Source organism: Protobothrops mucrosquamatus, unplaced genomic scaffold, assembly GCF_001527695.2.
Source record: "Protobothrops mucrosquamatus isolate PMUCROS unplaced genomic scaffold, P.Mucros_1.0 scaffold63, whole genome shotgun sequence".
Taxonomy (NCBI): Eukaryota; Metazoa; Chordata; class Lepidosauria; order Squamata; family Viperidae; genus Protobothrops; species Protobothrops mucrosquamatus.
The window spans coordinates 806,020-816,219 of NW_015386442.1; positions in this window are offsets into that span (position 1 = coordinate 806,020).

The window sequence follows — 10,200 nt, forward strand, 5'->3', positions numbered from 1 at the left end:
CAATTCTTTTGTGCTCAGCCTTTCTTATGGTCCAACTTTCACAGCCATACATTGCAACTGGGAAAACCATGGCCTTGACTATACGTACTTTTGTTGGCAGGGTGATGTCTCTGCTTTTTAGTATGCTGTCTAGATTTGCCATAGCTTTCCTCCCCAGGAGCAAGCGTCTTTTAATTTCTTGGCTGCAGTCCCCATCTGTAGTCTTATTTCCTGACTCTAAGTTTAGGTAAAATAATACTATAAATGCTATACTGCCTACTTAAAATCTACAAAACAAGTGCTTTCCCACATTCTTTTTGCCTCAGTCTTACTACAAAATTATCAGTTTGACAGGATAAGAATGAGTGCCATTAGTTGAAACATGATCAGTTGTGCTAATATTGTGCCCAACAGGAATTAATACTGTATAGAACAACAACTATATGATAATATATTGAGTATAATTTCAATTCCTCCTGGCACTGCAACTCTTCTCATAGCAAAAAAAGAGATTGGTGGAATAATGTTTCTTCTCCACTGCATAGTTGACATTTACAAATTATGGGTATCTTACTGGAATTTTCCCTATGTTGAAGGTTTATGCAACACTCATGAGAGATAAATTTCATCTTCAGTTAACCAGACTTTTTAAATCCTCTTAAATAAATGTCCCATCTACACTGAGTGATTGGTATAACGTCTGATCTGGCTCAAAAACAGTTTTACTTACTTTAACTAAATGGTTGTGTTATAAGCCCTCTATAACCAAGCAAAGAAGAAAGCTATAGTCAGACCTTGATGGACTAAATGAAGTAATCCTGGCTGACTTAACAATTTGCTATGATTATATGCATTTCTTTAAAATGAATCAGGCCTTGAGTGACAAACCCTTCCCTCCATCTCTTATGAGCATATGATTCTAAAATATGGATCATATTTTGCCAAAACAGTTCTTCCTCTGCTTTAGATGCTAAATCACATAGGGAAACAATCTGTCTTTATTTAAATAAATGATTGGTTCTTAAAGGACAGAACTATGTATCATTAAAAGTATATGAATGAATCAAAGTTGGATATTTCTGGAACAGTTTGAACATTCCATACAGTACTTTAGCCTTTAATGCACTTCTGTTCCTGCACTCCATACAAGTAAATGAAATTGCCCTTGTAGCTATTGCTGCTAACAAACACTCCCTTCAGTAACTTTAAATCGTGGCAGAGAACGGTATTCTAAATTGGGACAGCAGATGGCATGCATGAACTTTCTTTTTTAAAAAATAGTTACAAATCACTAGAGAAGGATGTTTCCAAGTAACCATAAAGCAAATATATTTATGTATGCTGTTATCAAAATAGTTTTTTTCCCTCAAAAACTATCTTTCATTTTCACAGCATTTAAGTAAAAATAATGTGTTCTGAAATTTAGTATGTGTTTGGACTCGGAGTAGATGCAATAATTAGTAATGCATAATAAAACCCTTCTCCATTGGTGTTAGGACTACATTTTTCAGAATTGCCAGTTGGCATGGCTTGTGTTTCACTAAAAAGTTATTTGCTGTCTCCGGTAGTATTTAGCTTGTGTATGTTATACTCTCCTATTCAGTCCATTTTGCGTTTAATGACGCAGGCCTGTTGGCTAGAGAGTTTAGGTCTCTGTAAACTCACCGTTTTGAAGTATCAGAACATTTTTGCTTTTTCCCAGAATAACACAGCTTTTCTTACCCTCAGCCTTATGCCTAATTCTATATTATGTGAAAATATGTCTTCTGGAAGCCAGAGGTTGTGCTTTTTTGGGGGGAGAAATCATTGTTGGAACTGTTAGATAAGAAGCTACCTACGCCCTTCCCTGCCCTCCTTTCTCCACTCCAAATTATCTGCAAACTATTTCCTTTCAAATGCTTGAAATACTGGATAAAGTTAGAATAAAGAAACAAGAATTTAGAGAAACTGGCAAAGTAAAGAATATATTCCATCCCTTTCAACTCTGCATTCACCTCCTTCACCTTTCATTAAGCTATGCATTTAATTATTGTTTATTAATTTTAACAAATATTCATGCAAGTTTAAGTTCATAATCTTGCTGCATTGCACACATGCCTGCACAGAGCAAAAATCCTAGTGCTGCACAAACCTTTTGGTCTTGGCCATGATTTCACCTCGTGCTTCAGTTCAAACCACTGTTATAGCAACACTATTTGAATGCAGGTGTTCGTGTTACTGTTTTCAACAACAGTGAAGATGTTTATGTGATTTTGTTCTTCCTTCCCCCCATAACTATCTGACTGGTAGTGAATATTTACAAAGCAGTGGCATCTGCATGGGACCAAAGGGGTGGGGGACAAACTGATGGAAGCAGTGCTGTGACACTAACTTTGCTCCTTTTCTATGTGCCCTGCAATCCATGAACAACTAAAGGGGGGTGACGCATGCAGCACAATGTCACAATGTTGCTTTACTGGTTCTGGCAAAAGTAAGATCAGTAGACACTATTTATCCAAAGTAATTCTACCTATGAAATTGATACCTGCCTTCTACCAATATTGGGCAAGTTAATTGGCATTTTCTTGAACCAAAGAAGAAATTGCAAATTACTTATTGTATTGTAGGAGATGAGCAGGCCGAGCCCGAGGGAGGGATACAACGTGTCATCAGTCTCCAGTCCCTTCGCGCCCACAAGTGTTCTAAGCCCAGCCCACCTTGAATTCCATTGACTCTTATCTACCACCAATTTGCTTTGGCCGTTAGTAGTTCAAATTCTTGTAGAGAGCATAAGCTTGCAATAAACCTTTATATTCATTTGAACTGCCTGGACCTCTGATTTTCCTGTGCTTGACAGTAAATGCTTAACAAACTCCAAATGCAGCTATGATTCTGTATTGGTTTATTTCATCTCTTATTATTTCATCTACCTTTCCTTGAGCTATCCCCTCTGGCTCCAATATACAATGAGTGTACCACATAAAATAGGTGCCAGAAGAGTGGCATTAGAGACCTGTTACCTCTGGAGTTTAGAGAGTTCTAAAGTTCACCAGACTCTTCCAACTTTTTTACTTAATGATAACATTCTTGAAAGGGAGGCAGGGAAGGCTATTTAAATATTGAGGTATTCTCATTATTCATTAATATTTATTTGCTGTACATATGTACAGATATTTTGAATATGCACTTATGCTTATGTATTTTATTTAAAACATTTTTATAGACAACCATCTTATAACCAACTGAAAATGACTCCCATTTTCAGTTGAATATTGATGTGGGAATTAAAAGTTTGGGAACTTATGTTTGTTATGTGCCTTTAAAAAAAATCTAGCTTCCTCTACAAACTTAGGATTGGCCAAAAGACATGATGATTTTGGTTCACCACACTTGTAATTTTTCTCCAAATTGGGCTGTTGTTCAGCAGTTCATTTTCTTAGCCATTTAGACAGTCAGTACCACTAACAATATTGTCACCTCTTACAAATGAAACTTCCAGCAATCTAATTGTCAATTGGGACTCCCCTCATATAGTTTGTGCCCACAATTCACCACAAATAAGAATCCAAAATGGTTTATAAACTCAATGTAAACCATTTGTGGATACTGCCTCTTGGTTTTTATTGTTTATTCTAAGGTTTTTGACTATAGTTACTTTTAGAACTCTCTTTTGGAGGTTCCTATCTTCTGTGCTTGTTTATCTCACAAGTTATATGCCTTGAAAGCTGATTAATTTTGCATAATAATAAACTGGTTCTATAGGACAATATTGTTTTTTTCTCTCCACCAAACACTTGCTGTATCAATTAGCTGTAGTTCTGTGAAGCTTCTTTCTTACTATCTTCTAATTCTCTTGAACAATCTTTCATTCACTGAAGATGTATAAAACATTCCGTAGAATACACAGTGGAGTTATTTGTTCAGGCTTCCCATCTATTTTTGTGGTATGAGAGATCCAAGTAGAGATTGCCAGGACAGTATTTGGTTTTTATTACTTTTCATTATTTGGTCCTCTGCATCTGATGTAGCTTCATCTGATCTTTACAAAGCTGATTATATGGCCATAATCTTGTACATTCTTGAGGCATTTTCATTTGGATATCACTTCTGGAGTAGATGTTTCTTTTGGCAGGACAGTGTTATTCTTTATGGCTATATGACTGATTTCAATTGAAATAAGCTTTGATAAATCCAAGTGTGCCCCAATGTCTCCAAATATCTAGGTGCAGCCCAATGGCAATGTTTCTGCAGATACAGTTATCATATTTTCATTTTTTTTTTAAAAAAAGCAAATCTTAATTTTTACAGCATTTATGCGTTGTAGCTTGGCAAAAGACAAACAGGCAGTGACAGATTCCAGTCAGTAATGGTGAAATTGAAGTAATTTGTATGAACAATTATTTTCACTTCCTAAAGTCAGAGAAAAATATATAAAGGAATGCTTCCTTTGCCTGGACCATGGATATGGGAAAAAGTAGTTTCACTTAAACTGCTATTAAAACTCTGCAGTTTGCAAAACACTGGCAGGTGATAAGCTGCTTTTGGTGCTGGATGAGAAATTCTGATGCTTGGTGCAATATCCTTTAAGCCTAGTGCCTGGTATTAAAAACCTTTAGGACTATTTTTGCAATTCCCTGTTTGCTTCAGCGTTACAGCTCCTGCATCAGAAGTTCCTCTGCAGATTGAAGGTCATATCAGATGATCAGAGATTTACATAGGAGCCTCTTGTCCTCCAGACATGATTATTCTTCCTTTTAAAAAGTGAGTACAATATTTTAAAACACCAAAACAAACATTTGGTGTTCATTTAAATATGTGGAAATTTAATTTCCATTTTTTTTCTTATTCTATTCAATCATGTTTGATTCTTGGAGACTGTCTGGACAAGTCTCTGGAGTTTACTTGGCAAGGTTTTCCAGAAGTGGTTTGTCACTGCTTCCTTCCAAGGGCAGAAAGAAAGTGACTAGTCCAAGGTCACCCAGCTGGCTTTGTACCTAAGGCAGACTAGAATTCACAGCCTCCCAGTTTCTAGCCTGATACCTTAACCACTACAACTTGGCTGTTCATTTTGCATACTTCTACACAGAACTAGTAAGCTTGCAATAAAGCAGTGGTTCTCAACCTGTGGGTCGGGACCCCATTTGGGGTCGATCGACCATTTCATGGGGGTCACCAAGCAAGGCTGTCTGCCATTTTTTTTGTCCGCCATTTTTCCCCCTTTTCCGGCGGGTTACCTCCCTTGGGCTGGGCCAGCGGGTTACCTCCCTTGGGCTGGGACAGCTGGTGGTCGGCCTGCTCTGTCTCTGCCACTTGCCAGCTACGCCTCGGCCAGCGCAGGGGGAGAAACCACGCATGCACAGCGCTCCCAGGCAGGGAAAGTCCTCAACTTACGACCGGTTGGGTAGTCCTCGACTTACAACTGGTTTAGTCCTCGACTTACGACCGGTTTAGTCTTCGACTTACGACCGGTTGGGGTCGCGGCATTAAAAAGGTTGAGAACCACTGCAATAAAGCATAGTTTCTCAGCCTTAGCATCTATAAGACATGTGGACTTCAGTTCCAAGAATTGTCCAGCCAGCATGCTAGGAATTGAAGTCCACACATCTTAAAGTTGCCATGACTGATAAGTGCTGCTCTAGAAGACCATCCAGATTCAACTTCTATTGTTTTGCAATTAACTCCCCCAACTCAGAGGGATTATAAATCACATTTTGAGAAATACTACTTAAAAATGGCTGTTACATATTTTTTTTAAAAAAAGTATACTCTTCATCATAAGTCAGCAGCCCCAATCTTTTGGGCATCAAGGATCGATTCCATGGAGTGTATTTTTTCCATGGATCAGGGGGGCATCGTTTCACACACTGCCTGGATCCTGCATGTGCATAGATGGGGCTTTGCTTGCTTGCACGGCCTGGTTCCTGGCAAGCCACAGACTGGGAGTTGACCTCTGTCACAAGTTGTTCTGATTGGTCACATCTGTAATACAACTGAATTCTCCTTCATTTCTCTTACTTGTCTCAATTTTGCTAATATTTATTCTGTACAAAGTTAATCCTACTGGTCTTCTTTGTGGTGATATTCATCTATCTCTGGGAATTTTTGTCATTAATTTTTCACAGCTATCTCTTGGCTTACTTTTATGTTGATTGAATTGTATCTTTTTGTGTGATTAACTCTTCTCTGAGTTGTTTGGATCCATTACAATTTTTATTTTGCTCTGATGGTTTCATGTAGAACTTCCCCCATCCCATATCTTTATATGAGCCATTATGCCACAAATGAATAAAACCAGGATCAATGAACAGTGCAGTAGATTCATGTAATCTGTTTATTTAAAATATTTAGTACAACACAGATGAAAAAGAATCCCTCCCAAGGTGCAGTTTAAACTAATGAAATTTATCTAGAAAAAACTCTTCAGTAGGTTCATTGGCAACATTACACAGCTAGCAGTTATAAAGCTTTTCCTATTACATGAAATAGTCTACATCCAACATGAACTGTCTGACTTCAATGCCTCTCATATCTAAAGCAGTATAGATTATTTCCACAGATCTAGATGAAAATATTTGCTTAATCCAAACAAGATAGGCCTATAACTACACTTGAAATATTATCCTGAAGCCAAACAAAAAAGATTCACTTGTGAATGGTAAGACAAAGCAATAATTAGCCCAATTTATTAGGGAGTTATTCATAACAAACAAGGAATAGTTGACTAAGGGGACCTGTTTTACTATAACCTTTCAGTCATATACAGTGTATATGTGCTTATTAAGTAGCATTAGTCAGAAAGAAATGGTGATTCAGTAAAAATAAATATTAAGAATGAATTAATCATGACATTCCATAAATGTCTAAAATGAAATCTGGACTTTGTTTCTGAGAAGACTTCTTCTTCTCAGTAGATTGATTGTGTGTTGTAGTGATCACATATGCGTATCTGTTTAACTAGCATAGTTCTAAGCTCAGAAAAACTCTTTTTTTGCTAGTATCAAGTAATAATACCAAGACAGAATCTGGGTTCTTATATCATGATGAATTATAATGGAGTTTGTGTAGTGTGGACTTAGAATGTTACATGAAGCTATCCATTGTAATTTAATAAATCAGTTTTCAGAGGGGGAACATGGGTGTGCTAGTCTAAAAGCAACCATGTATTATATTTTTTTCTACTTCTCACATTTCCACAATTGCAAAGTTTAAACAATAGTTAGCTTACAGAACCTAATTTCCTATTTAATATAAAGCGATTCTTTCTTATACAAAATTAAAAATAAGCATCTAGCATTAACTGGTTTTCAAGTTTCTGTATACATTTTTAGCTTTGTTTAAACACAAGTTTGACTAAGATCATGTCTATATGTTTTTGTCCAAAACTGTTTTCAATTTTAGTTAATATTGCTTACATTGTTTAATGGCTAAGCATTACAAGCTGGACAAAAGATAGATCTAGCCAAGATCAAATTAACTGTTCCTTTAGTTACAACTTAATACAAAAACAGGATTTCAGGAACTTACCAGAAAATTAATACAAAAATGTGAAAGCTCCCAGAGCAGTTAATTGGAATGGGGTGGGGGTAAAAGAGGTGGAGGAGTGAGTGTTTACAAACTTGTAAAAACATGATTCTGATGGAAATTGAAATTGAGCCAATAACTGTTGGATTGATATTAATATCATGGGCATTTTCATCTTTGAAGCGAGAAGGTGGCAACAGCTGGAATGTGATGTCTAAGGCTGAGGCAATTAAACAAGTTAGAACACACCTAAATAATAGCTCCCTTGCTTGGTACTGATGCAAGCAAATTCTTCTAGAAAGTTCTATCTTTAAAAAGAATAGTTACAGCTATTGATTTATATCACAAAAACAGATATTTGGGCTACACTAATTTTGGCACTAGATAATGCAATAAGATGCTGACATGTGGCCAGATTGCTTTTAAGGGCACTGAATTCTACAATCCAGAGCAAAATAATTGCCTGCCAAGTTAGAAACAATATAACCCTTACATATGGAAATAATTACTTTTTTTTTACAGGAGATGTTTTGCTACTAACTTTATATATTATTTTATTATTTGAATCCCGCTTTTATTATTTTTACAAATAATTCAAGATGAAAACATATTATTTCTAAAAACTTTCTTTAATGAGTCTGGGCAGATTATAAAGATGCAGTAAAACTACATAGTGGAACACTGAAAGCAGGACAGCAACAAAACACAGAATTAAAACAGGTTGCTGGTGAACACTGGGTCTGTAAATAGTAAGATAGAATCTGTCTATGATTTGATGGTAGATGAACAAGTAGACCTGGCATGTAATATTGAGTTCTAGTCAGGCAGAAATGGGAGGCTGACCCTTTGGTGATCTGTTCTGGATTCTAGGTACTGTAGAAACCACAAGGCTAAGATTGAAAAGGAAAATCTGTAACCAATGGGAACACTCCAGCAATGACCAGCAGCACAGCCTCAAAGGAAACTGGTTACATATGAATTTGGGCCACAGGAACAAGTTTGGTCTGCTGTCAGTATAGTGCAGGGGTGTCAAACTCAATTTCATTGAGGGCCGCATCAGCATTGTGGTTGCCCTCGGGGGGCCCGGGTGGGTGTGGTCAGGGTGGGTGTGACCTACTGGGTGGGTGTGGATGGAGTGGGTGTGGCCTATTGGGTGGGCATGACCACTCTACATCGTTTGATTCAAGGGTGCCTGTGGGGGCCTGGGCAGGAGTGGGACAGATCTGAGGGTCTCTGGCAGAAGGGGGTGGGACCGGGGCAAGTGCCAAGGCATGGTCCACTGGAGGAGCCTCACTGCCTGCTGAAACACTTCCCCCAGAGCCCATCAAGCCGGATAGGTAAAGTAGGTGAGGGCCATTTGCTGGCCACTTCCAGGCGATGGTGCATTTCTTCATTCCTCACAAAGGGTGACACCTCCCCAGCATGCACCCAGGGGGTGGGGCCAATGCGGCAGGGGCTGGTTCCTCACTGTTTCCAGATGGCCTTGTGGAGCTAAGACTGAATGCGTTTCAGCATAGATGGCCACCACAAAATTGTATATTGGCTCCCTCCCGGCTGGCCTGGGTCAGGGCCAAGACAGCGGGGGCTGTTCCCTCACTGTTTCCAGGATGGCTTCGTGGGCCACATGAAACCACTTCGCGGGCCGCATCCTGCCCCCGGGCCTTGTGTTTGACATGTCTGCGTTATGCCCTAATGAATGATAATGGAAAACTCAGGGATGAGTTCTGAGGAAAATTGCAACACTCTAAATGAGTCCAATCAATAAGAAAAATGTATATGATCATAGGTGAGATGAATAGATAGATGAGGATCAAAAATGGATGTGATTTGCTTAGGCAGTGGCTGTGAAATTTGTTTAAGGCATGTGATTGCATTACATTTGTTCTTGCCAATTGGAAAAACACTATCGTTCCTCCATACAAAAGTAAGTGTACTAAAAAAAAATGCAAAGACAACAGGAATATTAGCTTATTATTTATTTTTTTGTTACTTTAATTTTATGCATTCATTCCCCCAAATGCTTGTAAAGTTACTTTTTCATTACCATTGTAACTGTGAATAGTCACTAAATGAAGCACTCACTAAACAAGGAATACCTGTATTATATACCTGGCTCCCTGCTATGTATCAACAGCCCTGCCTGAACTGGCTGTATTATATACCTGGCTCCCTGCTATGTATCAACAGCCCTGCCTGAACTGGCTGACGTGATAGCCGGGGTGGCGGTTGGAACCCCCAGACTTATGGTCTTGGGGGATTTCAACCTGCCATCAGTGGGTGAGACGTCGGCGGCAGCTCAGGAGTTCTTGGCTTCCATGACGGCCTTGGACTTGACCCAATTAATTCAGGCCCNAAAAAAAAAAAAAAAAAAAAAGGTGCCGGAACTCACACACGTCATACAACCCGCCTTGCCTATCCTACAAGGTTCCATCCCAAAAAGGTGCCGGAACTCTGTTCTGGGCGTTCTATGAGAAAAAAAGCCCTGGACCTCACCACTGCTATCCTCAGAATGCTTGATACTTCCCCTGAGTTGATATCTAACTAATGGACTGCAAAAATTCAGCTGGTCTTCTGCTCCCCCTCATTTTCTTTTGCCATGTTTTCACATGGAGAGAAAAAAAAACACCCCTCTCTCCTCTTTCTTTAGTTTAAATGTGGCAAGATGCCCAGCATCACAACAGCAGCTTTTTAATAAAGCTGATAAAATGGTGGGCAAACTGC